This window comes from Berghia stephanieae, chromosome 2, assembly GCF_034508935.2.
Source record: "Berghia stephanieae isolate SIO BIC M18660-M18661 chromosome 2, UCSD_Bste_1.3, whole genome shotgun sequence".
NCBI lineage: Eukaryota > Metazoa > Mollusca > Gastropoda > Nudibranchia > Aeolidiidae > Berghia > Berghia stephanieae.
The window spans coordinates 17,160,380-17,174,715 of record NC_088361.1 but is presented as its reverse complement, the minus strand read 5'-3'; the positions used below and the strand labels follow the sequence as shown (position 1 = coordinate 17,174,715).

The following is a 14,336-nucleotide window of genomic DNA, read 5'->3' as shown; positions in this document are numbered from 1 at the left end:
GTAAACGCATCAATTCCGACTGTTCACATCCCCGGGTCTCTCGGTTTCCTCCGCTCTAATATTGTGCCCCCATTGTCCAGGGTATAACCTCTACGAGTGTCCATCTTAAGTGGTCCCTGGTTCAGTCCCCACTGGCGCTCACCATCAGAGCCCCAGGGTCAATCCGCACAGTCGTTTTGATTTGTTGTCGTCGTGGACGTATCATGATTGTACTGGAACAGCATGAGGGCCACGCCTCTTTATCATCTGATCAGAAAATGAGCAATCCATTGCAGTTCAGCAGTTGGAAAGGTCATGAGTCACTGGTCACTGGTTTTGCGGGAAAGTAGAAGGTAAACATGCACAGCAAAATAGATAGATTAAATATTATATCAAAGTAAATATTTCACTAGACAGGGTTGAATTGGCTTTAGTCAAAAAGACATCTCGTTAAAAAGTCGGGTTAATGCCATTTTCTGTTTGTCCAAACAGACAACCAGTCGAAGGGAACATAACCCCGCCTTTCGGACAGGCGTTATTAATTCTAATTATAATGATAAAACTTAAAGTATACTGCTGGAAAATGACAATGACAAGTTAAGGAAAGAAAAAATGAAGAAAATAATAAAACATTACGAAGAAGAACAACGATAAATAAACAGATCAATAAATAAGCTTTCGGAAATAAAGGAAATTAAAAAAATAATAGTAGTAAGAAAACAGATAAATAGAAGTTAAAAAAATAATATTGAAAGTTGTCCACTTTGGGATTTGAACCCAGGATGACGTACACTTATTTGCAGGTCTGATAACCAATTATAATGGGCTTATCATTATAGAGAGACTATATCCTTTCTTGTTGTTTCTTCCACCTTTTATGTACCCCTCCAGATCAATGAGGAATAACAGCTTGACAGAGAATGAAAGAGAAATCGGTTGACGTCGATGCAAAATTTCCTGTACATGGTCAAAGCACTACAGGAAATTTTTGTGACAATGAGTTATATTAATCTAATATTCTGATTGTACACTTGCAAGCGAAAAGAATAGTTTTGGTATGCTAGCGATTTAAATCTCCAGTGATTTATGTCAAAATAATTGTGCAACCTTTCTATATTATTGACATCACAGGCACCTCCGTTATATGGCGATACACGTCAATATATTAGAGTTAGAACGCTATGTAAGAGTTAAAATGATGGGTTGGCATTTATTAAGTCAGAACAGGAATGGAGCACCAATCAGGATTATGTATGGTTTTTATATGTGCAGCTATGTGGTCTTGTGGTATGACACATGCCTTTGGATTGGAAGCTCCTTGGTTCAAGTCCTTAGTAGCGCATAGTTGAGCCCTTGGAAAATGCTCTTTACTCACATTATTACCTCACTGTTTTCAGGCGTAAAATAAATACCTGGCTGTTAACAGCGTTATCACTTTCCGATAAAATTTGTAATATTGCAAACAGGCATCATGTCTCGTCCTACTTGTTAATTGTTGTGGTCTGCTAGGGACCCCCTGTAAAGCGCTTTGTAAAAGTAAAGTTTTTTTTGTTTTTGTTTTTAAAATAATGTTTTAAAGATATGAGGATGGCAGTATAGCATGATGACCATTTGGGAATATTTCTGGGTTTTTTTTTCAACTTTCTACCATATTGATTTACGGTGAATTCTTGGTAGAAAACCTTTTGGACGCTATATAAAATAGTTTATGTTGTAGTTGTCGCCATTATTCCTTCCACTATATGGACGTTTATCAATTAAAAAAAAAATTGCAGAGAGTTATTCGACACCGGTGTATCTTGTCACCAGATTGTTCGACACCTGAGTCGCGGATGCACATGTTGAGAACTAGCTACCCTCAACAATTTCTGTCATTTGAATTTATCAGCATGGTGGTAGGGCTAAATGGTTGTCTGAAGGCAGGACTAGTCAAAATGCTTAGGGATGAAACGATGCAAACAATGAACAATTCGAATGTAAAACCTTCGTCTTCATAACAAAACAAAGAAATTGTCTAAACAGATAAACAGAACGGGCCTAAACAGAATGTAGTGTGTGATCTTTGTTAGATGGGAACTGAATGAAACGAATGAAAAATGAAATGAAGATTATATTATTATAATAATTCTATGCATGTATGTCAGTCCTTGGTTCGAGTCCCAAGAGGCACATAGTTGAGTCCTTTGAAAAGGCCCTTTACTCACATTCTCTCTCTGTACCCAGGTGTAGAATGAGTACATGACCGTTAACAGTGTTGTCTCTGTTGAAAAAAAAATTACAATATCGGCTAGCAGGCGTCATGTCTCGTTCTAAATGTTAAGTGTTACTGATGGTCTGGGACCATTTGTTAAACACTTGAGCATGTTTAGTGATTATTGCACTATATAAAAGCTCAAGTTAAAAGAAATTGTTTTTGGGTTTTTTTTATGTGCATGCGTGATGATTGATTTGTATATGTTTTTATTACAGAGAGAGAGAGAGAGAGAGAGAGAGAGAGAGAGAGAGAGAGAGAGAGAGAGAGAGAGAGAGAGAGAGAGATGGGGAGGGAGGGGCTGGTGAGGAGGAGTTTAGGTGTATGTGTGATATTTTAACGGAGAGACAGAGAGAAAGAGAGTGTTGTCCATGTACTGTTGATGGTTTATGCGAGTGTGGGAGACATACCAAGAGTGATAGAAATTGCGAGTTTATGTTTTTAATAGACAAAAATAACAGAAACAACAACAAACTAAAATAAAGACTCAACTTTTAATGGTGCCGAATTATCTGGTGTGAATATTCACCCGAGTTTAGAGTGTCGAATTATCTAAAGAACAGAATGCAGTTTTTGTTCACTCATAGCCAGTCAAAAACTTAAAAAACAATGAAATAAAAATATAAAATTCCCTTTATTCTACCCATACAGGAAATTTGTCTCTAGGGTCTATTCCAAGTGAAAACTGGAATAACCCAGGCGTCAGCCGCAGTGCAGCGCCGCAAATTGAACTAGGGCGAGGTGACTTGCTCAAGGCCACAAAGAGCAGCGGCGGGTGATCTAACTCGGTACCTTTCGGGTATGAAGCAAAGACCATACCGCTGAGCCATCCTGTCCATAACTTCTGGAATACGGTATAAATAAATAAGAAATGAAATAAACAAACAAATTAATAATATTATAGTTCTAAAATTATTGAATCCAAGACACTTGTTTATTAAAATCGATTACTTTAAGTCCATATTTCCATATAAAAACTGTTATTATGGCAAGTGGCAAAATATGTGTGCTGGCCTGGGAAAACATATCACATATCGCTGAACCTAGTTTCAAGATAGAAGGTTATAAAGGTAAGAATGGCATGCTGTGGCTAAAATGATATTTCTTTTTGAAAAACGATAGTTTTACCATTTACCTTTTATTTCTCAAAAGTATTCTTTATATTTTAAAATATCATATTAAACATGATTTTTTCAAAATAATGTTTTTGTACCCAGCTGCCTATAACTAATCATATGTCAAAAACAAGTGAAGGGAATGGCAAAATTTAAAGATTATCAAGATATGTGATGAATGCTGTTTGAAACATACTCAAATTTCCATTGGGCGGAGGAGGGGGGGGGGGGGGGGGTTGGGGGTAGGTAAGTTGTCCTAGGCCAACACCCACCAGTCTTACAGAAACATGCTTAAATCAAAAATATATGATGGGAGTTGGCAGAGCACTCGATTCACATCCAAAAATATGTTAATTATCATCGCTTAGATCTGACGGAAATATTTCGGGATAGACTAGCGTCCCCCAAAAGGATACAAACTAATTGTTATTGTCGTCTTCAGCACTGTAGGAACTGAGAAGAAATTTTTAAAAATTCCCCCAAAGCTAATTTTGTGTCTCTCAATAATATTTCGAACAGCCTTGGTTATTTTTGTTCTTTAATAGTGAAAAAAAAACCAGAAGAAAAACAAAATAACACAAAACAAAACAACCCCCCCCCCCAAAAAAAAAAAATAAAAATAAAATAAAACCCAACAAAAATAACAGAAACGCGAGGCATCCAATAAAACCCTCATGATGGATTTATTTATACAATTGAATTAGATCTACCAGAATTCATTTATGGTTAAGACTGAGCAAACCCAAAAATTTGTTACCCTATCTTGCTAGCACTGGCGAGATATTGTATATTTCGATTCCAAACTTTGGTAAAATAACTCTGAACAATAAAAACAAAAGTGCTCTTGAAAATTAACTACTTTTTTGTTGTCTTCTTTTGATTTTTAGCAACATTACCGAGGCTGTATATGTCGCCATTTTTTGATAGAATAAAATATGACATATCACATCTAAATACGCAATACAAGTCCATAATTTGTCAACTACAAAGACGAAATTTAAAAAAAACAAGTAAGATATGAAATTGTGGTTTTCTTATTTCAAAGCTATTTTCAATTAAAAAGAATTTTACTGTAATATGCGGTGCATTGCTATTGAAACATGAATTAAAATACAAACCAACAAGTATACCAATAAAAATAATCACGACAATGATAATATAGTAGTCCCTGATTATAAGCACATTCTACATGAGTCAAGAAGAGCTTACTTATAGTGGAACCATTCTCCTAAGTATATTCTGATTTTTTTTAGTATAGTGCTAAATTATTGTCCCTAAGATCCTAGTATGTAAAATATATTTCACTGCTAAGTTTTTATAATAAGTTTACTGAATTGTTTGTCTGAAACAGTCAATTAAAGCATCTCAATGTTATTTTGGGGTTGCTTTTTAAGAAGAAATCAATTATGTCTCTGTCACACATTATGCTTCCATCTACTGTGCTCTGAAAAAAACAACACAACTTATAAATTTTGGCCAGAAAACAAGAATCGATCGAATAAAATGACCCTCATCATGTCATTGAGACTTCTTTAAGTTCAAGTTTTGAGACTTTTGACAAGATGATGCTCATATCAATCCATCAGTACTTGAAGGAATATTTTGTGGCAAAACTATTCATTCAGAGTACGACGAAAACATGGAAAGAGTGCTATGCTCCGGTTCCATTTCGTTTTAAAACAAATGAAAGAAGGAACTTTTTTTCATCTAGAATTGTAAATAACTGGAATAAACTGCAAGAAACCACAGTATCAGCACAAAATTTGAATAAATTCAAAGCAGAGTTGGAGATAAGCAACACCCTAGGAAACAAGTTCAATTATAAAAATTGGTCCAATCATTAATAGATGAGGAGGAGCGAAGGAGACTACACCAAGTCTAAAAGCTCTATACAGAGGTATCCAGGTATCCAGGTATTTCTACTCTCTACAATGTAGTTGAATGTCAAATGTAATTATTTGAATGCTTCTTTATGCTTCGGATGTTGGTTCACCTCATTTCTCGCATCATCTTCCTTCTCCTTCTTCTCCTCCTCCTCCTCCTCCTCCTCCTCCTCCTCCTCCTCCTCTTCTTCTTCTTCTTCTTCTTCTTCTTCTTCTTCTTCTTCTTCTTCTTCTTCTTCTTCTTCTTCTTCCTCATCTTCCTCTCCTCCTCCTCCTCGTCCTCCTCCTCTTCCTCCTCCTCTTCCTCCTCATCCTCCTCTTCTTCTTCTTCTTCTTCTTCTTCTTCTTGTTCTTCTTCTTCTTGTTCTTCTTCTTCTTGTTCTTCTTCTTCTTCTTCTTCTTCTTCTTCTTCTTCTTCTTCTTCTTCTTCTTCTTCTTCTTCTTCTTCTTCTTCTTCTTCTTCTTCTGCTGCTGCTGCTTCTTCTTCTTCCTCTCCTTCATCTTGTTCCTCATCCTTCTATTCTGGATTGGGATTAAATCGTAATGCTTATAAACGATGGTATTAATAACAATAGTGTGATATGATAATAGTTATGATAACAATTGAATAAACAACAACAATAATAATAAAAATATAATAATAATAATAATAATAATAATAATATAATAATAATAATAATAATAATAATAATAATAATAATAATAATAATAATATAATAATAATAATAATAATAATAATATAATAATAATAATAATAATAATAATAATAATAATAATAATAATAATAATAATAATAATAATAATAATAACTACAACTAGTAAAAACCATATAAATAGTGTGAAATCTAATGTAATTTCTTTTTTAATGACCAAACAATAAACTTTCATGATTACGAAACCAAAAACAAAGATAGTGTCTTTTGATAACAAGATCATGAAATCCTGATTATTTTTTTTTTTTTTTTTGCGGCGGTGATGGGGGTTTGAACCCGCGACCTTACGGGTACGACAATTCCGCCTGGCCGGGGAGAGCGTGACTCTACTGTATTAGCTATCCACGATCACGCTCTCCCCGGCCAGGTGGAGTTGTCGTACCAGTTAGGTCGCGGGTTCAAAGTTCAAACCCCCATCACCACGCGAAAATTTTTTATTCTCTATTGTCTTCTGGCACTTTCCTACTCACTTCATATCTTGTTGTTATCAACATAAGTGTCTGCTCCACTCACTCTTCTGAATTAGAAATCCTTTACATTTTTTTCAAATATAGCCATACTTTGTTTTGTAAAACTTTCGAATTGGTCTTATCTCTTTACATAGCTGTGTAGACAAGAATTAAATTGGTATTAAATCATTTTACTGTCATATAATCTTTAATCTCTTTACACATAATATTTGTTTTGTAAATAGATATGTAATATTTTCTTGTCTTAATCTGGTGCAATATTGATTGGAATTTCATTTATAGGGGTGAAAAAATTTATTGATATTTGTAAAAATGTGTCTTGATAGACAATGGAAAGTATAATTTCAATGTGAATGTTGTTTAGCTGGGAAAAAGTTTACCTGATGAAATCGAATTGGCAAAATTCTTGAATTTGTTCAAAAATAGACTAAATAAATACTGGGAGAAACAATATTTGACTACAGTAAAAAATAATCAACACTGACCGCACGAGGACCTTAAGTAATAAGTGAAGTCTATTGAAGAGGATCTATAAGATCCCGTGTTGAAAATCAATCGGTATGCAAATAAGTTTACAATCGAATGCAAAAGTATATTGAACTGATATAGGAAAAGAAAAACAAATAGAATAATATATAAGTCTGAAAGGAACTTTTTCTTTACAGATACTTCGTATGAAATGGTTTTCTCTTTACAGATACTTCGTATGAAATGGTTTTCTCTTTACAGATACTTCGTATGAAATGGTTTTCTCTTTACAGATACTTCGTATGAAATGGTTTTCTCTTTACAGATACTTCGTATGAAATGGTTTTCTCTTTACAGATACTTCGTATGAAATGGTTTTCTCTTTACAGATACTTCGTATGAAATGGTTAATTCAGGCAATGATCTTCGGCTGCTATAAAAATAAAATTTGAATGCCATGTGTCGCAATAAGATTCGACACAAAACATCTCAGGTTTGGTTGGAATGGGAAGGTGAGTGAGTGGCTGTGATGTTACAAGTGTGTCATAAATATTTTCGTTATGATGTTTCACGTGTGTCATAATAAGTGTCGTCACGATGCATCTCACGTTTGGTTGTAATGGGAAGGTGTATCGTTATGATGTTTTAATTTAGTCATAATACGCGTCGTCATGGTGTATATGATCTTCGGTGGCAATGGGAAGGTGTATCGTTATGATGTTTTAATTTAGTCATAATACGCGTCGTCATGATGTATATGATCTTCGGTGGCAATGGGAAGGTGTTTCGTTATGATGTTTTAATTTAGTCATAATAAGCGTCGTCATGATGTATATGATCTTCGGTGGCAATGGAAAGGTGTTTCGTTATGATGTTTCGAGTGTGCCATAATAAGAATAATGCATCTCATGTTTGATTATAATGGGAAGGTGTTTCATTATGATATTTCGAGTGTGCCATAATGAGTATAGTCATTATGCATCTCATGTTTGGTTGTAATGATAAGATGTATCGTTGTGAATGATTCAAGTGTGTCATAATTAGTGTTGTCATGATGCATCTCATGTTTGGTTGTAATGGGGAGGTGTACCGATATGATGATTCAATTTAGTCATAATACGTGGCGTCAAGATAGATCTCATGTTTGGTTGTATTGGGAAGGTGTATCGTTACGATGTTTTAAGTGTGTCATGATAATTGTCGTCATGATGTATCTCATGTAGATGAGGCGTGTCGTCATGATGTATCTCATGTAGATGAGGCGTGTCGTCATAATGTATCTCATGTAGATCAGGCGTGTCGTCATAATGTATCTCATGTAGATCAGGCGTGTCGTCATAATGTATCTCATGTAGATCAGGCGTGTCGTCATAATGTATCTCATGTAGATGAGGCGTGTCGTCATAATGTATCTCATGTAGATGAGGCATGTCGTCATGATGTTTCATCTTATAGTAGACTCAGTGCCAGCAAGGCGCTCGTCATCAACAAAACGGATCCCATGTTCACCGAAGCTGCAAAGATAATGAAAAACAAATATCAAGTTAGTCCCTATATTTCAAATGATTTCAGAAAAATTAAAAGAAAACAACACTAAAATAAACAAACAAAAAGCTATAGGGAATGAGATTAGTGATTAGCGGAAGAGTACCGTCCCTTGATTGGAAGTCACCGGTGGAGAGTTATTTGTAAACAAACCAACTACGAGCCAAACGCTCCAAATTAAAAAAAAAAATTATTCATATTTCTGTACAAAAAATGCATATCATAATCAACGTTATGCATTTTTGTAAAGAAATATGAATAATATTTTTTTATTTGAAGCGCTTGGCTTGTAGTTGGTTTGTTTACAAATAACTTCTCCACCGGTGACGTCCAATCAAGGGACACCACTCTTCCGCTAATCTCATTCCCTATATTGGTCCTTCGATTTTTAAAGTTTATATGTTGTTTGGTGTTTCTTTTTATTTGTTAGTTTTTGCTTTTGCTTTTTTTTTTTGCTTTTAGTTTTAACTTATAAATGTAGGACGGATGTGTCTAGGAATTTGCTATAAGAAGTAATTAGATTAATTAGCTTTGGCTGTATAGTACCGTCTTAGTCCACGAAAATGGCGATAACTTCAGACGTGATAAAATTTCTAATCACGTTTTTTAGTCAACCAGAATGGTTATGATAATGGCAACATACAGTTGATAAGTGGTAGACCAACGTTGAATTCTTGGTTACTGCTATTTGTCATTGGTATGCCAGTTAACACAAGGAAGTATTTCAATAAACTGATATTAAAATGGACAAAGCAATAAATACGAGTACTAAAAATGCGTGATTATAACGGATTTTGAGACTCTGATATTCAAATTCAAATTGGAAAGTTCTTTATTATCGGAAACATGCTGCATATTATTCAGTACACAGAGCAGTAAAAGCAAATACAAAGTAGAATAAATAAAGTAATGTTGGAATTTTAAAAATCTTTCTCCACATTCAAATTGTTTTACATAGGTATTCAAAATAAAATAGTAACACTAATAACAACAAAACAAAACAATAAAATATTTATCATTCATTTTCACATTTTCTCTGATTTTTTGAATCACTTTAAGAATAAATATTAAATTATCTTCGTATATATGAAAATTGAAATTTAAGGATCTATGGCAAAGACGTTTTAGAACATATTAAAACTGTAGACGAAACATTAAAAAATGTTACCATTGCACGAAGATAATATAAGGTTTTAGAATTGACATAAAGAGAACGTTTCTCTAATGTGTTCCGGCAAACTCTTTTCCAAAACAAACAAAAAGAAAAAGGAAAAGAAGTGGTTTTGGTATGTGGAATATTACCCTGAATAGCAACAGTGCCTAAAGTTGTATTTTCTTTCTTTGAATGCTACTACGCTCTTTTAAATTGAAGGGAATATACAGGGTGTTATTTTTTATAACTACCCAATAAAGAATTGAAATAGCTTAAAAACAAGAACTGATAACAACATCTATTCTTTTGCATGGGTAGAATTCTACATCTCAACACAGTCTCCGCATCTCTCAATAGTCATAGCCCACCCTTTTGTAAGGTCATGTATCCCGTGCTTGTAAAATAGAGTTGACTGAATATTGAGCCAATTTTTCACTACTGTCTTGACTATTACATCATCTTAAAAAGCGATGTCCCCTCATTGTCTTCTTCAAAAAGATGAAAGTCCGATAGTGTCATGTCAGGTGAAATAATAAAGGGAGTTAAAAAGCGTAGTCCACCAAAATGGTGCAAATACCGCCCAACATACTCGTTCCATATACAAAGCCGGTCTAACTAGACGAATTCTGGCTTTCATAACTTTGTCAAAATTTGACAGAATTAAAATGTTTAAATTTTCGTTTAAAGAGTAGATACATGTGTAAGTTCAATTGAGGGAAATATGATGTCACAGGAAACAGAAATGAACCCAGTGGGAGATTTGTCCCATTACTTTTTAACTCGCTCTCGTTTATCACTACATACGTTGATGGATCTTTAAGAATGGACATGACAACACTAAAATATCTAGAGAGCTAGACTTGTGAGGCAGACAATGCACTGGTTTATGGATAAAAAGTGAGCCGAATGCATGAGAATAAGGCTAAAATCGCATCCGTGAAAAGCACATCGTTCCAGTCAGAGGTATTATGAGTCTGAAAACAATCTACATTTTCATTTAGGCAAACGATTCCACTTTACGGTGCTATTTGAGACGGTTGTCAACACAGTAATTTCTCCTTTAATTTTGAATAATGTCAAGTGCCCCTAATGATTTCAAATATATTTTTCAATAAAAAATGTTATCATTTGATGAGAATCAATCTTCTAACCGCCAGAGCTTGTTTTCGATTTAAAAAAATGTTAACACATATTACGTAAGAGAATTACCATTCTATCTCCAGTTGATTTTGCTCTCTATGATTATTACTTATCGCTACTTATCGCTCAGGGCTCTGCTCTAGCACCAACTCTATTCAACGTCTATACAAGCGACATTCCCGAAACTAAAGCTTTCAAATTTGGTTATGCTGACGACATCGCAATTGCATGGCAATCAAACGACCTTAAACAAATTGAAAAAAAAAACGCTTACAGACGACACCAACATTCTGCAATCATTCTTCAATAAATGGTACCTTCGAATGAATACCACAAAAACTGTTCCATCTAGATAACCATCAAGCTGACCAACAAATAAATGTCACAACTAATAACTCTACGTTACCATACGACCAAAACCCAAAATATCTCGGCATAATCCTGGACCGGTCCCTCACATATAGGAAACACCTAGAAAATACTGCACATAAACTCTAGAAAAGGAACGGTATCGTTAGAAAACTTGCTGGAACTTCCTGGGGGCCTCCACATCAGTCCTCAGAACATCCTCTATTAGCCACTCCCACGCCTCGTTCTGAAAAAAGTCCGCGAAATTAAAGGGGAGGCAAGAGAAAATCAGCTGATCGTTAAAATAGTAACAGAAAAGTGGAGGTGCTCGGCAATGAATGCAAGAAAGACATTTAAAACGCCGTAAAAATGTTTAAAAATCACTTAATGTTATAATTACCATCCATAACAACCTGTCAAATTCACATATGTAAGATGTCAAGCCAAAATTAATAATAAAATAATAAAGAACACGATTGACCGGTGGTCCGTTGACTACACATGCATACGAGTACCAGAAATATTTTGTAAACAATGTAACACAATATAATGTGTAAGTTTCAAAGCAAATGCAACCACAAATAACATCAAAGAACAATGTGGGACTACTGTTTTAATTTCATAAAACCAAACGTATATTTTCTGCCCCCGATATTGAACGTGTAGTTAGTATGTATCGTACAAACAACATTCGTTTAGACAGGTAGTCGGGATTCTAGCGCCAGTTTTATTTGGGCAACCATGATTGGGATTTCACTCAATGCACTTATTATTATTATTAATTATTATTATTATTATTATTATTATTATTATTATTATTATTATTATTATTATTATTATTATTATTATTATTATTATTATTATTATTATTATTATTATTATTATTATTATTATTATCATATAATAATAATAATAATAATAATAATAATAATAATAATAATAATAATAATAATAATAATAATAATAATAATAATAATAACAATAATATAATAATAATAATAATAATAATAATAATAATAATAATAATAATAATAATAATAATAATAATAATAATAATAATAATAATAAGCAGTTGAAAGGATATAGTCTTTGGTGTATAAGTGCATATGTACAATATTTCTTATAATAAATGCTTCAAAACAAAACAAAACTAAAAAAAATAAATAAAGAATAAATGAATAAAAAATATCTATTTGGGCATTTACTTACATTAATAGTCTTGAAAATCACAATCACAATCCATGAAAATTAAATATCCCAAAATCCGAAGAAGACATGAATTTAATCCAAAATCCAACACAGGAATGTATTTTAATAGGAGACAGATATCCTATTAAAACCATAGCATTACTTGCAAACAACAATACCCCACTCTGTGTTTAACGGGCTTGTGGCCGTCACATTGTAAATTGTGGCCGCATTAGGGTAATCGGTGTCCTAAAGACTGACATACTGACATACAATCAATGAGAACTATAAAGAATCCATTCTAGAATTCAACTACAAACTGAAAAGCATGATAAATATCACTCTCTCAAATAATTTCCTTTGCTCAGGTTCACTCACACTCTCCTTTATTGCAAAACATTGATAAGTGAGATAAAGTTTGTATTTCAATTATAAACTTAATCACATAACCTAAATGATGGAGAATAAAACAGCTAATTATAAAAATAATTCACAGATCAAATTATCTATTTGAACTCCGCATATTTAGCTTAATTACTCATTGACCATATATTTTTTAAAATGGCATTGTTTCATTTAAACAAGACCATGACGCTTATGCCTGGACCGGGTATTCACAAATTCTGCTTTTGTGTTCCACTTTTCGAATCGAATATATCTCTATCTTATCCGTTTATTTGCAAATTTTCTGCACTTTATAAATAAGACCATAACGCTTATGTCTGGACCGGTTGTTCGCAAATTCTGCCTTTGTGTTCCACTGTTCGATTAGAATTAATCTCTATTTTTTCCGTTTATTTGCAAAGTTTCTGCACTTTATAAATAAGACCATAGCGCTTATGTCTGGACCGGGCATTCGCAAATTCTGCTTTTGTGTTCCACTTTTCGAATCGAATTAATCTCTATTTTATCCGTTTATTTGCAAAGTTTCTAGCTTTTATAAATAAGACCATAACGCTTATGTCTGGACCGGTTGTTCGCAGATTCTGCCTTTGTGTTCCACTGTTCGATTAGAATAATCTGTTTTTTTCCGTTTATTTGCAAAGTTTCTGCACTTTATAAATAAGACCATAGCGCTTATGTCTGGACCGGGCATTCGCAAATTCTGCTTTTGTGTTCCACTTTTCGAATCGAATTAATCTCTATTTTATCCGTCTATTTGCAAAGATTCTGTACTTTATAAATAGGACTATGACGCTTATGTCTGGACTGGGTATTCGCAAATTTTCCTTTTGTGTTCCACTTTTCGAATCGAAATAACATCTAGTCTATCCGTTTATTTGCAAAGTTTCTGCACTTTATAAATAAGACCATAACGCTTATGTCTGGACCGGGCATTCGCAGATTCTGCTTTTGTGTTCCACTTTTCGAATCGAATGAAGCTCTATCTTATCCGTTTATTTGCAAAGTTTCTGCACTTTATAAATAAGACCATAGCGCTTATGTCTGGACCGGGCATTCGCAAATTCTGCTTTTGTGTTCCACTTTTCGAATCGAATTAATCTCTATTTTATCTGTCTATTTGCAAAGATTCTGTACTTTATAAATAGGACTATGACGCTTATGTCTGGACTGGGTATTCGCAAATTTTCCTTTTGTGTTCCACTTTTCGAATCGAAATAACATCTAGTCTATCCGTTTTTTTGCAAAGTTTCTGCACTTTATAAATAAGACCATAACGCTTATGTCTGGACCGGGCATTCGCAGATTCTGCTTTTGTGTTCCACTTTTCGAATCGAATGAATCTCTATCTTATCCGTTTATTTGCAAAGTTTCTGCACTTTATAAATAAGACCATAGCGCTTATGTCTGGACCGGGCATTCGCAAATTCTGCTTTTGTGTTCCACTTTTCGAATCGAATATATCTCTATCTTATCCGTTTATTTGCAAATTTTCTGCACTTTATAAATAAGACCATAACGCTTATGTCTGGACCGGTTGTTCGCAAATTCTGCCTTTGTGTTCCACTGTTCGATTAGAATTAATCTCTATTTTTTCCGTTTATTTGCAAGTTTCTGCACTTTATAAATAAGACCATAGCGCTTATGTCTGGACCGGGCATTCGCAAATTCTGCTTTTGTG

General features: G+C 33.8%; 1 long non-coding RNA gene across 1 annotated transcript in view; it reads right to left on the bottom strand.

Annotated features, from left to right (window-relative positions):
• Positions 1–7,305: 7,305 nt before the first annotated feature.
• The window catches only part of LOC144966732 (uncharacterized), a 15,383-nt gene continuing 8,352 nt past the window's right edge, over positions 7,306–14,336 (bottom strand). The window contains exon 3 of the long non-coding RNA XR_013644262.1: positions 7,306–8,393. This is a non-coding gene — a long non-coding RNA (uncharacterized LOC144966732). The remainder of the gene's footprint in view (positions 8,394–14,336) is intronic.